Source organism: Schistocerca piceifrons, chromosome 5 (assembly GCF_021461385.2).
Source record: "Schistocerca piceifrons isolate TAMUIC-IGC-003096 chromosome 5, iqSchPice1.1, whole genome shotgun sequence".
In the NCBI taxonomy this organism is placed as follows: Eukaryota; Metazoa; Arthropoda; class Insecta; order Orthoptera; family Acrididae; genus Schistocerca; species Schistocerca piceifrons.
The window spans coordinates 119,458,642-119,475,328 of record NC_060142.1 but is presented as its reverse complement, the minus strand read 5'-3'; the positions used below and the strand labels follow the sequence as shown (position 1 = coordinate 119,475,328).

Sequence of the window (16,687 nt, the reverse complement as noted above, 5' to 3'; positions counted from 1 at the left end):
ACGCGCCCAGCGAATGACAGGAGGTGCAACGAGCAGCAATGCGTCTCACACACGCGGCGGTGCGCCCGCTAATTCCGCCGTCGCTCTGCTGGGACGCCGGGCGCGCCCTCCGCGCCGTCCTCGAGGAACTGGCTGTTGCAGAAGGAAGTGCTTTCGTCAAATGCGGCGGAAAACTAACATTTTGTGTGTTGGGAGAGAAGCCGAACGCGAATTCTGCCGTGCTCCTACATTACACGAGTGCCAACGGCCATACAATGATGAATACACCGGTTCTCGTCCGATCACCGAAGTTAAGCATCATCTGGCCCGATTAGTACTTGGATGGGTGACCGCCTGGGAAACCCGGGTGCTGTTGGCTCTCCTTCTTTTTTTTTTTTCTTCCTTTTTTGTGTCGCTACTCCTGCCAGCCCTCTTTTCACTTCTGTTGTGACAAATACGTTTCCTCAAGCATTTTAAACTACTGTGATGGTACGAAAACAAAAAAAAAAAAAAAAATGAACCAATAAAAAATGGTACTGTTGGCTCCCATGCATTTTTCCCTTTTTAAGTCGCCACCCTGCCAGCAGTCTTCTCATACTACCTTTCTGTTGTGACAAAGATGCTTTCTTAAGCATTTTAAACTAATGCAACGGTACGATAATGCGGTAATTAACTCAGTTTGAGGGAGAATGTGCTAACGAAGTTTGCCGGGAAGTCTTTGAAAACGACGAAACAGCACGAATCTGCAGGTGAGCCCCGAAATGCGTCAGCGCCATTGTTGGGCAGCACTGTACAGTTCCAAATTTGATTTGTAATCATAAATTTATTCTTTAGTAGCGTCGTCTAGTCCCGCAGACGTTTGTCGTGCTTGCGCCGTCATATGGACCACGACCCGAGCGGCAGCGAGCGGCAGTCGAGCAAAGTCGGGACAAGTCGGGACGGGGACAGGGATAGGAATGGTGCGAATGCACTGCGAACTACGCAGACACCTGGTGTGAGGCGAGGCGAGGAAGCCCATATCGCTACCAGCGGCGCCCTGCAGCACGACACTGCCACACCCCGCACAGGCCCTCCGCTGGACACCAGGGACAAGATGCGTCCTCCGCTAGTGTCGAAGGCTGCACGCGCCCAGCGAATGACAGGAGGTGCAACGAGCAGCAATGCGTCTCACACACGCGGCGGTGCGCCCGCTAATTCCGCCGTCGCTCTGCTGGGACGCCGGGCGCGCCCTCCGCGCCGTCCTCGAGGAACTGGCTGTTGCAGAAGGAAGTGCTTTCGTCAAATGCGGCGGAAAACTAACATTTTGTGTGTTGGGAGAGAAGCCGAACGCGAATTCTGCCGTGCTCCTACATTACACGAGTGCCAACGGCCATACAATGATGAATACACCGGTTCTCGTCCGATCACCGAAGTTAAGCATCATCTGGCCCGATTAGTACTTGGATGGGTGACCGCCTGGGAAACCCGGGTGCTGTTGGCTCTCCTTCTTTTTTTTTTTCTTCCTTTTTGTGTCGCTACTCCTGCCAGCCCTCTTTTCACTTCTGTTGTGACAAATAACGTTTCCTCAAGCATTTTAAACTACTGTGATGGTACGAAAACAAAAAAAAAAAAAAAATGAACCAATAAAAAATGGTACTGTTGGCTCCCATGCATTTTTCCCTTTTTAAGTCGCCACCCTGCCAGCAGTCTTCTCATACTACCTTTCTGTTGTGACAAAGATGCTTTCTTAAGCATTTTAAACTAATGCAACGGTACGATAATGCGGTAATTAACTCAGTTTGAGGGAGAATGTGCTAACGAAGTTTGCCGGGAAGTCTTTGAAAACGACGAAACAGCACGAATCTGCAGGTGAGCCCCGAAATGCGTCAGCGCCATTGTTGGGCAGCACTGTACAGTTCCAAATTTGATTTGTAATCATAAATTTATTCTTTAGTAGCGTCGTCTAGTCCCGCAGACGTTTGTCGTGCTTGCGCCGTCATATGGACCACGACCCGAGCGGCAGCGAGCGGCAGTCGAGCAAAGTCGGACAAGTCGGGACGGGGACAGGGATAGGAATGGTGCGAATGCACTGCGAACTACGCAGACACCTGGTGTGAGGCGAGGCGAGGAAGCCCATATCGCTACCAGCGGCGCCCTGCAGCACGACACTGCCACACCCCGCACAGGCCCTCCGCTGGACACCAGGGACAAGATGCGTCCTCCGCTAGTGTCGAAGGCTGCACGCGCCCAGCGAATGACAGGAGGTGCAACGAGCAGCAATGCGTCCTCACACACGCGGCGGTGCGCCCGCTAATTCCGCCGTCGCTCTGCTGGGACGCCGGGCGCGCCCTCCGCGCCGTCCTCGAGGAACTGGCTGTTGCAGAAGGAAGTGCTTTCGTCAAATGCGGCGGAAAACTAACATTTTGTGTGTTGGGAGAGAAGCCGAACGCGAATTCTGCCGTGCTCCTACATTACACGAGTGCCAACGGCCATACAATGATGAATACACCGGTTCTCGTCCGATCACCGAAGTTAAGCATCATCTGGCCCGATTAGTACTTGGATGGGTGACCGCCTGGGAAACCCGGGTGCTGTTGGCTCTCCTTCTTTTTTTTTTTCTTCCTTTTTGTGTCGCTACTCCTGCCAGCCCTCTTTTCACTTCTGTTGTGACAAATACGTTTCCTCAAGCATTTTAAACTACTGTGATGGTACGAAAACAAAAAAAAAAAAAAAAATGAACCAATAAAAAATGGTACTGTTGGCTCCCATGCATTTTTCCCTTTTTAAGTCGCCACCCTGCCAGCAGTTCTTCTCATACTACCTTTCTGTTGTGACAAAGATGCTTTCTTAAGCATTTTAAACTAATGCAACGGTACGATAATGCGGTAATTAACTCAGTTTGAGGGAGAATGTGCTAACGAAGTTTGCCGGGAAGTCTTTGAAAACGACGAAACAGCCACGAATCTGCAGGTGAGCCCCGAAATGCGTCAGCGCCATTGTTGGGCAGCACTGTACAGTTCCAAATTTGATTTGTAATCATAAATTTATTCTTTAGTAGCGTCGTCTAGTCCCGCAGACGTTTGTCGTGCTTGCGCCGTCATATGGACCACGACCCGAGCGGCAGCGAGCGGCAGTCGAGCAAAGTCGGGACAAGTCGGGACGGGGACAGGGATAGGAATGGTGCGAATGCACTGCGAACTACGCAGACACCTGGTGTGAGGCGAGGCGAGGAAGCCCATATCGCTACCAGCGGCGCCCTGCAGCACGACACTGCCACACCCCCGCACAGGCCCCTCCGCTGGACACCAGGGACAAGATGCGTCCTCCGCTAGTGTCGAAGGCTGCACGCGCCCAGCGAATGACAGGAGGTGCAACGAGCAGCAATGCGTCTCACACACGCGGCGGTGCGCCCGCTAATTCCGCCGTCGCTCTGCTGGGACGCCGGGCGCGCCCCTCCGCGCCGTCCTCGAGGAACTGGCTGTTGCAGAAGGAAGTGCTTTCGTCAAATGCGGCGGAAAACTAACATTTTGTGTGTTGGGAGAGAAGCCGAACGCGAATTCTGCCGTGCTCCTACATTACACGAGTGCCAACGGCCATACAATGATGAATACACCGGTTCTCGTCCGATCACCGAAGTTAAGCATCATCTGGCCCGATTAGTACTTGGATGGGTGACCGCCTGGGAAACCCGGGTGCTGTTGGCTCTCCTTCTTTTTTTTTTTTCTTCCTTTTTGTGTCGCTACCTCCTGCCAGCCCTCTTTTCACTTCTGTTGTGACAAATACGTTTCCTCAAGCATTTTAAACTACTGTGATGGTACGAAAACAAAAAAAAAAAAAAAAAATGAACCAATAAAAAATGGTACTGTTGGCTCCCATGCATTTTTCCCTTTTTAAGTCGCCACCCTGCCAGCAGTCTTCTCATACTACCTTTCTGTTGTGACAAAGATGCTTTCTTAAGCATTTTAAACTAATGCAACGGTACGATAATGCGGTAATTAACTCAGTTTGAGGGAGAATGTGCTAACGAAGTTTGCCGGAAGTCTTTGAAAACGACGAAACAGCACGAATCTGCAGGTGAGCCCCGAAATGCGTCAGCGCCATTGTTGGGCAGCACTGTACAGTTCCAAATTTGATTGTAATCATAAATTTATTCTTTAGTAGCGTCGTCTAGTCCCGCAGACGTTTGTCGTGCTTGCGCCGTCATATGGACCACGACCCGAGCGGCAGCGAGCGGCAGTCGAGCAAAGTCGGGACAAGTCGGGACGGGGGACAGGGATAGGAATGGTGCGAATGCACTGCGAACTACGCAGACACCTGGTGTGAGGCGAGGCGAGGAAGCCCATATCGCTACCAGCGGCGCCCTGCAGCACGACACTGCCCACACCCCGCACAGGCCCTCCGCTGGACACCAGGGACAAGATGCGTCCTCCGCTAGTGTCGAAGGCTGCACGCGCCCAGCGAATGACAGGAGGTGCAACGAGCAGCAATGCGTCTCACACACGCGGCGGTGCGCCCGCTAATTCCGCCGTCGCTCTGCTGGGACGCCGGGCGCGCCCTCCGCGCCGTCCTCGAGGAACTGGCTGTTGCAGAAGGAAGTGCTTTCGTCAAATGCGGCGGAAAACTAACATTTTGTGTGTTTGGAGAGAAGCCGAACGCGAATTCTGCCGTGCTCCTACATTACACGAGTGCCAACGGCCATACAATGATGAATACACCGGTTCTCGTCCGATCACCGAAGTTAAGCATCATCTGGCCCGATTAGTACATGGATGGGTGACCGCCTGGGAAACCCGGGTGCTGTTGGCTCTCCTTCTTTTTTTTTTTCTTCCTTTTTGTGTCGCTACTCCTGCCAGCCCTCTTTTCACTTCTGTTGTGACAAATACGTTTCCTCAAGCATTTTAAACTACTGTGATGGTACGAAAACAAAAAAAAAAAAAAATGAACCAATAAAAAATGGTACTGTTGGCTCCCATGCATTTTTCCCTTTTTAAGTCGCCACCCTGCCAGCAGTCTTCTCATACTACCTTTCTGTTGTGACAAAGATGCTTTCTTAAGCATTTTAAACTAATGCAACGGTACGATAATGCGGTAATTAACTCAGTTTGAGGGAGAATGTGCTAACGAAGTTTGCCGGGAAGTCTTTGAAAACGACGAAACAGCACGAATCTGCAGGTGAGCCCCGAAATGCGTCAGCGCCATTGTTGGGCAGCACTGTACAGTTCCAAATTTGATTTGTAATCATAAATTTATTCTTTAGTAGCGTCGTCTAGTCCCGCAGACGTTTGTCGTGCTTGCGCCGTCATATGGACCACGACCCGAGCGGCAGCGAGCGGCAGTCGAGCAAAGTCGGGACAAGTCGGGACGGGGACAGGGATAGGAATGGTGCGAATGCACTGCGAACTACGCAGACACCTGGTGTGAGGCGAGGCGAGGAAGCCCATATCGCTACCAGCGGCGCCCTGCAGCACGACACTGCCACACCCCGCACAGGCCCCTCCGCTGGACACCAGGACAAGATGCGTCCTCCGCTAGTGTCGAAGGGCTGCACGCGCCCAGCGAATGACAGGAGGTGCAACGAGCAGCAATGCGTCTCACACACGCGGCGGTGCGCCCGCTAATTCCGCCGTCGCTCTGCTGGGACGCCGGGCGCGCCCTCCGCGCCGTCCTCGAGGAACTGGGCTGTTGCAGAAGGAAGTGCTTTCGTCAAATGCGGCGGAAAACTAACATTTTGTGTGTTGGGAGAGAAGCCGAAACGCGAATTCTGCCGTGCTCCTACATTACACGAGTGCCAACGGCCATACAATGATGAATACACCGGTTCTCGTCCGATCACCGAAGTTAAGCATCATCTGGCCCGATTAGTACTTGGATGGGTGACCGCCTGGGAAACCCGGGTGCTGTTGGCTCTCCTTCTTTTTTTTTTTCTTCCTTTTTGTGTCGCTACTCCTGCCAGCCCTCTTTTCACTTCTGTTGTGACAAATACGTTTCCTCAAGCATTTTAAACTACTGTGATGGTACGAAAACAAAAAAAAAAAAAAAAATGAACCAATAAAAAATGGTACTGTTGGCTCCCATGCATTTTTCCCTTTTTAAGTCGCCACCCTGCCAGCAGTCTTCTCATACTACCTTTCTGTTGTGACAAAGATGCTTTCTTAAGCATTTTAAACTAATGCAACGGTACGATAATGCGGTAATTAACTCAGTTTGAGGGAGAATGTGCTAACGAAGTTTGCCGGGAAGTCTTTGAAAACGACGAAACAGCACGAATCTGCAGGTGAGCCCCGAAATGCGTCAGCGCCATTGTTGGGCAGCACTGTACAGTTCCAAATTTGATTTTGTAATCATAAATTTATTCTTTAGTAGCGTCGTCTAGTCCCGCAGACGTTTGTCGTGCTTGCGCCGTCATATGGACCACGACCCGAGCGGCAGCGAGCGGCAGTCGAGCAAAGTCGGGACAAGTCGGGACGGGGACAGGGATAGGAATGGTGCGAATGCACTGCGAACTACGCAGACACCTGGTGTGAGGCGAGGCGAGGAAGCCCATATCGCTACCAGCGGCGCCCTGCAGCACGACACTGCCACACCCCGCACAGGCCCTCCGCTGGACACCAGGGACAAGATGCGTCCTCCGCTAGTGTCGAAGGCTGCACGCGCCCAGCGAATGACAGGAGGTGCAACGAGCAGCAATGCGTCTCACACACGCGGCGGTGGCGCCCGCTAATTCCGCCGTCGCTCTGCTGGGACGCCCGGGCGCGCCCTCCGCGCCGTCCTCGAGGAACTGGCTGTTGCAGAAGGAAGTGCTTTCGTCAAATGCGGCGGAAAACTAACATTTTGTGTGTTGGGAGAGAAGCCGAACGCGAATTCTGCCGTGCTCCTACATTACACGAGTGCCAACGGCCATACAATGATGAATACACCGGTTCTCGTCCGATCACCGAAGTTAAGCATCATCTGGCCCGATTAGTACTTGGATGGGTGACCGCCTGGGAAACCCGGGTGCTGTTGGCTCTCCTTCTTTTTTTTTTTCTTCCTTTTTGTGTCGCTACTCCTGCCAGCCCTCTTTTCACTTCTGTTGTGACAAATACGTTTCCTCAAGCATTTTAAACTACTGTGATGGTACGAAAACAAAAAAAAAAAAAAATGAACCAATAAAAAATGGTACTGTTGGCTCCCATGCATTTTTCCCTTTTTAAGTCGCCACCCTGCCAGCAGTCTTCTCATACTACCTTTCTGTTGTGACAAAGATGCTTTCTTAAGCATTTTAAACTAATGCAACGGTACGATAATGCGGTAATTAACTCAGTTTGAGGGAGAATGTGCTAACGAAGTTTGCCGGGAAGTCTTTGAAAACGACGAAACAGCACGAATCTGCAGGTGAGCCCCGAAATGCGTCAGCGCCATTGTTGGGCAGCACTGTACAGTTCCAAATTTGATTTGTAATCATAAATTTATTCTTTAGTAGCGTCGTCTAGTCCCGCAGACGTTTGTCGTGCTTGCGCCGTCATATGGACCACGACCCGAGCGGCAGCGAGCGGCAGTCGAGCAAAGTCGGGACAAGTCGGGACGGGGACAGGGATAGGAATGGTGCGAATGCACTGCGAACTACGCAGACACCTGGTGTGAGGCGAGGCGAGGAAGCCCATATCGCTACCAGCGGCGCCCTGCAGCACGACACTGCCACACCCCGCACAGGCCCTCCGCTGACACCAGGGACAAGATGCGTCCTCCGCTAGTGTCGAAGGCTGCACGCGCCCAGCGAATGACAGGAGGTGCAACGAGCAGCAATGCGTCTCACACACGCGGCGGTGCGCCCGCTAATTCCGCCGTCGCTCTGCTGGGACGCCGGGCGCGCCCTCCGCCGCCGTCCTCGAGGAACTGGCTGTTGCAGAAGGAAGTGCTTTCGTCAAATGCGGCGGAAAACTAACATTTTGTGTGTTGGGAGAGAAGCCGAACGCGAATTCTGCCGTGCTCCTACATTACACGAGTGCCAACGGCCATACAATGATGAATACACCGGTTCTCGTCCGATCACCGAAGTTAAGCATCATCTGGCCCGATTAGTACTTGGATGGGTGACCGCCTGGGAAACCCGGGTGCTGTTGGCTCTCCTTCTTTTTTTTTTTTCTTCCTTTTTGTGTCGCTACTCCTGCCAGCCCTCTTTCACTTCTGTTGTGACAAATACGTTTCCTCAAGCATTTTAAACTACTGTGATGGTACGAAAACAAAAAAAAAAAAAAAAAATGAACCAATAAAAAATGGTACTGTTGGCTCCCATGCATTTTTCCCCTTTTTAAGTCGCCACCCTGCCAGCAGTCTTCTCATACTACCTTTCTGTTGTGACAAAGATGCTTTCTTAAGCATTTTAAACTAATGCAACGGTACGATAATGCGGTAATTAACTCAGTTTGAGGGAGAATGTGCTAACGAAGTTTGCCGGGAAGTCTTTGAAAACGACGAAACAGCACGAATCTGCAGGTGAGCCCCGAAATGCGTCAGCGCCATTGTTGGGCAGCACTGTACAGTTCCAAATTTGATTTGTAATCATAAATTTATTCTTTAGTAGCGTCGTCTAGTCCCGCAGACGTTTGTCGTGCTTGCGCCGTCATATGGACCACGACCCGAGCGGCAGCGAGCGGCAGTCGAGCAAAGTCGGGGACAAGTCGGGACGGGGACAGGGATAGGAATGGTGCGAATGCACTGCGAACTACGCAGACACCTGGTGTGAGGCGAGGCGAGGAAGCCCATATCGCTACCAGCGGCGCCCTGCAGCACGACACTGCCACACCCCGCACAGGCCCTCCGCTGGACACCAGGGACAAGATGCGTCCTCCGCTAGTGTCGAAGGCTGCACGCGCCCAGCGAATGACAGGAGGTGCAACGAGCAGCAATGCGTCCTCACACACGCGGCGGTGCGCCCGCTAATTCCGCCGTCGCTCTGCTGGGACGCCGGGCGCGCCCTCCGCGCCGTCCTCGAGGAACTGGCTGTTGCAGAAGGAAGTGCTTTCGTCAAATGCGGCGGAAAACTAACATTTTGTGTGTTGGGAGAGAAGCCGAACGCGAATTCTGCCGTGCTCCTACATTACACGAGTGCCAACGGCCATACAATGATGAATACACCGGTTCTCGTCCGATCACCGAAGTTAAGCATCATCTGGCCCGATTAGTACTTGGATGGGTGACCGCCTGGGAAACCCGGGTGCTGTTGGCTCTCCTTCTTTTTTTTTTTCTTCCTTTTTGTGTCGCTACTCCTGCCAGCCCTCTTTTCACTTCTGTTGTGACAAATACGTTTCCTCAAGCATTTTAAACTACTGTGATGGTACGAAAACAAAAAAAAAAAAAAAAATGAACCAATAAAAAATGGTACTGTTGGCTCCCATGCATTTTTCCCTTTTTAAGTCGCCACCCTGCCAGCAGTCTTCTCATACTACCTTTCTGTTGTGACAAAGATGCTTTCTTAAGCATTTTAAAACTAATGCAACGGTACGATAATGCGGTAATTAACTCAGTTTGAGGGAGAATGTGCTAACGAAGTTTGCCGGGAAGTCTTTGAAAACGACGAAACAGCACGAATCTGCAGGTGAGCCCCGAAATGCGTCAGCGCCATTGTTGGGCAGCACTGTACAGTTCCAAATTTGATTTGTAATCATAAATTTATTCTTTAGTAGCGTCGTCTAGTCCCGCAGACGTTTGTCGTGCTTGCGCCGTCATATGGACCACGACCCGAGCGGCAGCGAGCGGCAGTCGAGCAAAGTCGGGACAAGTCGGGACGGGGACAGGGATAGGAATGGTGCGAATGCACTGCGAACTACGCAGACACCTGGTGTGAGGCGAGGCGAGGAAGCCCATATCGCTACCAGCGGCGCCCTGCAGCACGACACTGCCACACCCCGCACAGGCCCTCCGCTGGACACCAGGGACAAGATGCGTCCCTCCGCTAGTGTCGAAGGCTGCACGCGCCCAGCGAATGACAGGAGGTGCAACGAGCAGCAATGCGTCTCACACACGCGGCGGTGCGCCCGCTAATTCCGCCGTCGCTCTGCTGGGACGCCGGGCGCGCCCTCCGCGCCGTCCTCGAGGAACTGGCTGTTGCAGAAGGAAGTGCTTTCGTCAAATGCGGCGGAAAACTAACATTTTGTGTGTTGGGAGAGAAGCCGAACGCGAATTCTGCCGTGCTCCTACATTACACGAGTGCCAACGGCCATACAATGATGAATACACCGGTTCTCGTCCGATCACCGAAGTTAAGCATCATCTGGCCCGATTAGTACTTGGATGGGTGACCGCCTGGGAAACCCGGGTGCTGTTGGCTCTCCTTCTTTTTTTTTTTCTTCCTTTTTGTGTCGCTACTCCTGCCAGCCCTCTTTTCACTTCTGTTGTGACAAATACGTTTCCTCAAGCATTTTAAACTACTGTGATGGTACGAAAACAAAAAAAAAAAAAAAATGAACCAATAAAAAATGGTACTGTTGGCTCCCATGCATTTTTTCCCTTTTTAAGTCGCCACCCTGCCAGCAGTCTTCTCATACTACCTTTCTGTTGTGACAAAGATGCTTTCTTAAGCATTTTAAACTAATGCAACGGTACGATAATGCGGTAATTAACTCAGTTTGAGGGAGAATGTGCTAACGAAGTTTGCCGGGAAGTCTTTGAAAACGACGAAACAGCACGAATCTGCAGGTGAGCCCCGAAATGCGTCAGCGCCATTGTTGGGCAGCACTGTACAGTTCCAAATTTGATTTGTAATCATAAATTTATTCTTTAGTAGCGTCGTCTAGTCCCGCAGACGTTTGTCGTGCTTGCGCCGTCATATGGACCACGACCCGAGCGGCAGCGAGCGGCAGTCGAGCAAAGTCGGGACAAGTCGGGACGGGGACAGGGATAGGAATGGTGCGAATGCACTGCGAACTACGCAGACACCTGGTGTGAGGCGAGGCGAGGAAGCCCATATCGCTACCAGCGGCGCCCTGCAGCACGACACTGCCACACCCCGCACAGGCCCTCCGCTGGACACCAGGGACAAGATGCGTCCTCCGCTAGTGTCGAAGGCTGCACGCGCCCAGCGAATGACAGGAGGTGCAACGAGCAGCAATGCGTCTCACACACGCGGCGGTGCGCCCGCTAATTCCGCCGTCGCTCTGCTGGGACGCCGGGCGCGCCCTCCGCGCCGTCCTCGAGGAACTGGCTGTTGCAGAAGGAAGTGCTTTCGTCAAATGCGGCGGAAAACTAACATTTTGTGTGTTGGGAGAGAAGCCGAACGCGAATTCTGCCGTGCTCCTACATTACACGAGTGCCAACGGCCATACAATGATGAATACACCGGTTTCTCGTCCGATCACCGAAGTTAAGCATCATCTGGCCCGATTAGTACTTGGATGGGTGACCGCCTGGGAAACCCGGGTGCTGTTGGCTCTCCTTCTTTTTTTTTTTCTTCCTTTTTGTGTCGCTACTCCTGCCAGCCCTCTTTTCACTTCTGTTGTGACAAATACGTTTCCTCAAGCATTTTAAACTACTGTGATGGTACGAAAACAAAAAAAAAAAAAAAATGAACCAATAAAAAATGGTACTGTTGGCTCCCATGCATTTTTCCCTTTTTAAGTCGCCACCCTGCCAGCAGTCTTCTCATACTACCTTTCTGTTGTGACAAAGATGCTTTCTTAAGCATTTTAAACTAATGCAACGGTACGATAATGCGGTAATTAACTCAGTTTGAGGGAGAATGTGCTAACGAAGTTTGCCGGGAAGTCTTTGAAAACGACGAAACAGCACGAATCTGCAGGTGAGCCCCGAAATGCGTCAGCGCCATTGTTGGGCAGCACTGTACAGTTCCAAATTTGATTTGTAATCATAAATTTATTCTTTAGTAGCGTCGTCTAGTCCCGCAGACGTTTGTCGTGCTTGCGCCGTCATATGGGACCACGACCCGAGCGGCAGCGAGCGGCAGTCGAGCAAAGTCGGGACAAGTCGGGACGGGGACAGGGATAGGAATGGTGCGAATGCACTGCGAACTACGCAGACACCTGGTGTGAGGCGAGGCGAGGAAGCCCATATCGCTACCAGCGGCGCCCTGCAGCACGACACTGCCACACCCCGCACAGGCCCTCCGCTGGACACCAGGGACAAGATGCGTCCTCCGCTAGTGTCGAAGGCTGCACGCGCCCAGCGAATGACAGGAGGTGCAACGAGCAGCAATGCGTCTCAACACACGCGGCGGTGCGCCCGCTAATTCCGCCGTCGCTCTGCTGGGACGCCGGGCGCGCCCTCCGCGCCGTCCTCGAGGAACTGGCTGTTGCAGAAGGAAGTGCTTTCGTCAAATGCGGCGGAAAACTAACATTTGTGTGTTGGGAGAGAAGCCGAACGCGAATTCTGCCGTGCTCCTACATTACACGAGTGCCAACGGCCATACAATGATGAATACACCGGTTCTCGTCCGATCACCGAAGTTAAGCATCATCTGGCCCGATTAGTACTTGGATGGGTGACCGCCTGGGAAACCCGGGTGCTGTTGGCTCTCCTTCTTTTTTTTTTTCTTCCTTTTTGTGTCGCTACTCCTGCCAGCCCTCTTTTCACTTCTGTTGTGACAAATACGTTTCCTCAAGCATTTTAAACTACTGTGATGGTACGAAAACAAAAAAAAAAAAAAAAATGAACCAATAAAAAATGGTACTGTTGGCTCCCATGCATTTTTCCCTTTTTAAGTCGCCACCCTGCCAGCAGTCTTCTCATACTACCTTTCTGTTGTGACAAAGATGCTTTCTTAAGCATTTTAAACTAATGCAACGGTACGATAATGCGGTAATTAACTCAGTTTGAGGGAGAATGTGCTAACGAAGTTTGCCGGGAAGTCTTTGAAAACGACGAAACAGCACGAATCTGCAGGTGAGCCCCGAAATGCGTCAGCGCCATTGTTGGGCAGCACTGTACAGTTCCAAATTTGATTTGTAATCATAAATTTATTCTTTAGTAGCGTCGTCTAGTCCCGCAGACGTTTGTCGTGCTTGCGCCGTCATATGGACCACGACCCGAGCGGCAGCGAGCGGCAGTCGAGCAAAGTCGGGACAAGTCGGGACGGGGACAGGGATAGGAATGGTGCGAATGCACTGCGAACTACGCAGACACCTGGTGTGAGGCGAGGCGAGGAAGCCCATATCGCTACCAGCGGCGCCCTGCAGCACGACACTGCCACACCCCGCACAGGCCCTCCGCTGGACACCAGGGACAAGATGCGTCCTCCGCTAGTGTCGAAGGCTGCACGCGCCCAGCGAATGACAGGAGGTGCAACGAGCAGCAATGCGTCTCACACACGCGGCGGTGCGCCCGCTAATTCCGCCGTCGCTCTGCTGGGACGCCGGGCGCGCCCTCCGCGCCGTCCTCGAGGAACTGGCTGTTGCAGAAGGAAGTGCTTTCGTCAAATGCGGCGGAAAACTAACATTTTGTGTGTTGGGAGAGAAGCCGAACGCGAATTCTGCCGTGCTCCTACATTACACGAGTGCCAACGGCCATACAATGATGAATACACCGGTTCTCGTCCGATCACCGAAGTTAAGCATCATCTGGCCCGATTAGTACTTGGATGGGTGACCGCCTGGGAAACCCGGGTGCTGTTGGCTCTCCTTCTTTTTTTTTTTCTTCCTTTTTGTGTCGCTACTCCTGCCAGCCCTCTTTTCACTTCTGTTGTGACAAATACGTTTCCTCAAGCATTTTAAACTACTGTGATGGTACGAAAACAAAAAAAAAAAAAAAAATGAACCAATAAAAAATGGTACTGTTGGCTCCCATGCATTTTTCCCTTTTTAAGTCGCCACCCTGCCAGCAGTCTTCTCATACTACCTTTCTGTTGTGACAAAGATGCTTTCTTAAGCATTTTAAACTAATGCAACGGTACGATAATGCGGTAATTAACTCAGTTTGAGGGAGAATGTGCTAACGAAGTTTGCCGGGAAGTCTTTGAAAACGACGAAACAGCACGAATCTGCAGGTGAGCCCCGAAATGCGTCAGCGCCATTGTTGGGCAGCACTGTACAGTTCCAAATTTGATTTGTAATCATAAATTTATTCTTTAGTAGCGTCGTCTAGTCCCGCAGACGTTTGTCGTGCTTGCGCCGTCATATGGACCACGACCCGAGCGGCAGCGAGCGGCAGTCGAGCAAAGTCGGGACAAGTCGGGACGGGGACAGGGATAGGAATGGTGCGAATGCACTGCGAACTACGCAGACACCTGGTGTGAGGCGAGGCGAGGAAGCCCATATCGCTACCAGCGGCGCCCTGCAGCACGACACTGCCACACCCCGCACAGGCCCTCCGCTGGACACCAGGGACAAGATGCGTCCTCCGCTAGTGTCGAAGGCTGCACGCGCCCAGCGAATGACAGGAGGTGCAACGAGCAGCAATGCGTCTCACACACGCGGCGGTGCGCCCGCTAATTCCGCCGTCGCTCTGCTGGGACGCCGGGCGCGCCCTCCGCGCCGTCCTCGAGGAACTGGCTGTTGCAGAAGGAAGTGCTTTCGTCAAATGCGGCGGAAAACTAACATTTTGTGTGTTGGGAGAGAAGCCGAACGCGAATTCTGCCGTGCTCCTACATTACACGAGTGCCAACGGCCATACAATGATGAATACACCGGTTCTCGTCCGATCACCGAAGTTAAGCATCATCTGGCCCGATTAGTACTTGGATGGGTGACCGCCTGGGAAACCCGGGTGCTGTTGGCTCTCCTTCTTTTTTTTTTTCTTCCTTTTTGTGTCGCTACTCCTGCCAGCCCTCTTTTCACTTCTGTTGTGACAAATACGTTTCCTCAAGCATTTTAAACTACTGTGATGGTACGAAAACAAAAAAAAAAAAAAAATGAACCAATAAAAAATGGTACTGTTGGCTCCCATGCATTTTTCCCTTTTTAAGTCGCCACCCTGCCAGCAGTCTTCTCATACTACCTTTCTGTTGTGACAAAGATGCTTTCTTAAGCATTTTAAACTAATGCAACGGTACGATAATGCGGTAATTAACTCAGTTTGAGGGAGAATGTGCTAACGAAGTTTGCCGGGAAGTCTTTGAAAACGACGAAACAGCACGAATCTGCAGGTGAGCCCCGAAATGCGTCAGCGCCATTGTTGGGCAGCACTGTACAGTTCCAAATTTGATTTGTAATCATAAATTTATTCTTTAGTAGCGTCGTCTAGTCCCGCAGACGTTTGTCGTGCTTGCGCCGTCATATGGACCACGACCCGAGCGGCAGCGAGCGGCAGTCGAGCAAAGTCGGGACAAGTCGGGACGGGGACAGGGATAGGAATGGTGCGAATGCACTGCGAACTACGCAGACACCTGGTGTGAGGCGAGGCGAGGAAGCCCATATCGCTACCAGCGGCGCCCTGCAGCACGACACTGCCACACCCCGCACAGGCCCTCCGCTGGACACCAGGGACAAGATGCGTCCTCCGCTAGTGTCGAAGGCTGCACGCGCCCAGCGAATGACAGGAGGTGCAACGAGCAGCAATGCGTCTCACACACGCGGCGGTGCGCCCGCTAATTCCGCCGTCGCTCTGCTGGGACGCCGGGCGCGCCCTCCGCGCCGTCCTCGAGGAACTGGCTGTTGCAGAAGGAAGTGCTTTCGTCAAATGCGGCGGAAAACTAACATTTTGTGTGTTGGGAGAGAAGCCGAACGCGAATTCTGCCGTGCTCCTACATTACACGAGTGCCAACGGCCATACAATGATGAATACACCGGTTCTCGTCCGATCACCGAAGTTAAGCATCATCTGGCCCGATTAGTACTTGGATGGGTGACCGCCTGGGAAACCCGGGTGCTGTTGGCTCTCCTTCTTTTTTTTTTTCTTCCTTTTTGTGTCGCTACTCCTGCCAGCCCTCTTTTCACTTCTGTTGTGACAAATACGTTTCCTCAAGCATTTTAAACTACTGTGATGGTACGAAAACAAAAAAAAAAAAAATGAACCAATAAAAAATGGTACTGTTGGCTCCCATGCATTTTTCCCTTTTTAAGTCGCCACCCTGCCAGCAGTCTTCTCATACTACCTTTCTGTTGTGACAAAGATGCTTTCTTAAGCATTTTAAACTAATGCAACGGTACGATAATGCGGTAATTAACTCAGTTTGAGGGAGAATGTGCTAACGAAGTTTGCCGGGAAGTCTTTGAAAACGACGAAACAGCACGAATCTGCAGGTGAGCCCCGAAATGCGTCAGCGCCATTGTTGGGCAGCACTGTACAGTTCCAAATTTGATTTGTAATCATAAATTTATTCTTTAGTAGCGTCGTCTAGTCCCGCAGACGTTTGTCGTGCTTGCGCCGTCATATGGACCACGACCCGAGCGGCAGCGAGCGGCAGTCGAGCAAAGTCGGGACAAGTCGGGACGGGGACAGGGATAGGAATGGTGCGAATGCACTGCGAACTACGCAGACACCTGGTGTGAGGCGAGGCGAGGAAGCCCATATCGCTACCAGCGGCGCCCTGCAGCACGACACTGCCACACCCCGCACAGGCCCTCCGCTGGACACCAGGGACAAGATGCGTCCTCCGCTAGTGTCGAAGGCTGCACGCGCCCAGCGAATGACAGGAGGTGCAACGAGCAGCAATGCGTCTCACACACGCGGCGGTGCGCCCGCTAATTCCGCCGTCGCTCTGCTGGGACGCCGGGCGCGCCCTCCGCGCCGTCCTCGAGGAACTGGCTGTTGCAGAAGGAAGTGCTTTCGTCAAATGCGGCGGAAAACTAACATTTTGTGT

General features: G+C 52.2%; 15 non-coding genes across 15 annotated transcripts; all 15 read left to right on the top strand.

Moving 5' to 3' along the window:
* The first annotated feature begins 239 nt into the window (after positions 1 to 239).
* Positions 240 to 358, top strand: LOC124799366. The gene has a single exon (XR_007017024.1). It is a non-coding gene; the product is annotated as a 5S ribosomal RNA (ribosomal RNA).
* Positions 359 to 1,340: 982 nt separating this feature from the next.
* LOC124799365 lies at positions 1,341 to 1,459 on the top strand. The gene has a single exon (XR_007017023.1). It is a non-coding gene; the product is annotated as a 5S ribosomal RNA (ribosomal RNA).
* A 980-nt stretch (positions 1,460 to 2,439) lies between these two features.
* LOC124799363 lies at positions 2,440 to 2,558 on the top strand. The gene has a single exon (XR_007017021.1). It is a non-coding gene; the product is annotated as a 5S ribosomal RNA (ribosomal RNA).
* A 985-nt stretch (positions 2,559 to 3,543) lies between these two features.
* On the top strand, positions 3,544 to 3,662 carry LOC124799361. Its single transcript, XR_007017020.1, has one exon. It is a non-coding gene; the product is annotated as a 5S ribosomal RNA (ribosomal RNA).
* Positions 3,663 to 4,645: 983 nt separating this feature from the next.
* Positions 4,646 to 4,764, top strand: LOC124799367. Its single transcript, XR_007017025.1, has one exon. It is a non-coding gene; the product is annotated as a 5S ribosomal RNA (ribosomal RNA).
* Positions 4,765 to 5,745: 981 nt separating this feature from the next.
* Positions 5,746 to 5,864, top strand: LOC124799356. Its single transcript, XR_007017019.1, has one exon. It is a non-coding gene; the product is annotated as a 5S ribosomal RNA (ribosomal RNA).
* A 983-nt stretch (positions 5,865 to 6,847) lies between these two features.
* LOC124799344 lies at positions 6,848 to 6,966 on the top strand. Its single transcript, XR_007017018.1, has one exon. It is a non-coding gene; the product is annotated as a 5S ribosomal RNA (ribosomal RNA).
* A 978-nt stretch (positions 6,967 to 7,944) lies between these two features.
* LOC124799333 lies at positions 7,945 to 8,063 on the top strand. Its single transcript, XR_007017017.1, has one exon. It is a non-coding gene; the product is annotated as a 5S ribosomal RNA (ribosomal RNA).
* A 984-nt stretch (positions 8,064 to 9,047) lies between these two features.
* On the top strand, positions 9,048 to 9,166 carry LOC124799934. The gene has a single exon (XR_007017103.1). It is a non-coding gene; the product is annotated as a 5S ribosomal RNA (ribosomal RNA).
* A 982-nt stretch (positions 9,167 to 10,148) lies between these two features.
* LOC124799922 lies at positions 10,149 to 10,267 on the top strand. Its single transcript, XR_007017102.1, has one exon. It is a non-coding gene; the product is annotated as a 5S ribosomal RNA (ribosomal RNA).
* A 980-nt stretch (positions 10,268 to 11,247) lies between these two features.
* LOC124799369 lies at positions 11,248 to 11,367 on the top strand. The gene has a single exon (XR_007017027.1). It is a non-coding gene; the product is annotated as a 5S ribosomal RNA (ribosomal RNA).
* A 980-nt stretch (positions 11,368 to 12,347) lies between these two features.
* LOC124799910 lies at positions 12,348 to 12,466 on the top strand. Its single transcript, XR_007017101.1, has one exon. It is a non-coding gene; the product is annotated as a 5S ribosomal RNA (ribosomal RNA).
* Positions 12,467 to 13,446: 980 nt separating this feature from the next.
* On the top strand, positions 13,447 to 13,565 carry LOC124799898. Its single transcript, XR_007017100.1, has one exon. It is a non-coding gene; the product is annotated as a 5S ribosomal RNA (ribosomal RNA).
* Positions 13,566 to 14,545: 980 nt separating this feature from the next.
* LOC124799886 lies at positions 14,546 to 14,664 on the top strand. The gene has a single exon (XR_007017099.1). It is a non-coding gene; the product is annotated as a 5S ribosomal RNA (ribosomal RNA).
* Positions 14,665 to 15,643: 979 nt separating this feature from the next.
* LOC124799873 lies at positions 15,644 to 15,762 on the top strand. Its single transcript, XR_007017097.1, has one exon. It is a non-coding gene; the product is annotated as a 5S ribosomal RNA (ribosomal RNA).
* Positions 15,763 to 16,687: the final 925 nt, after the last annotated feature.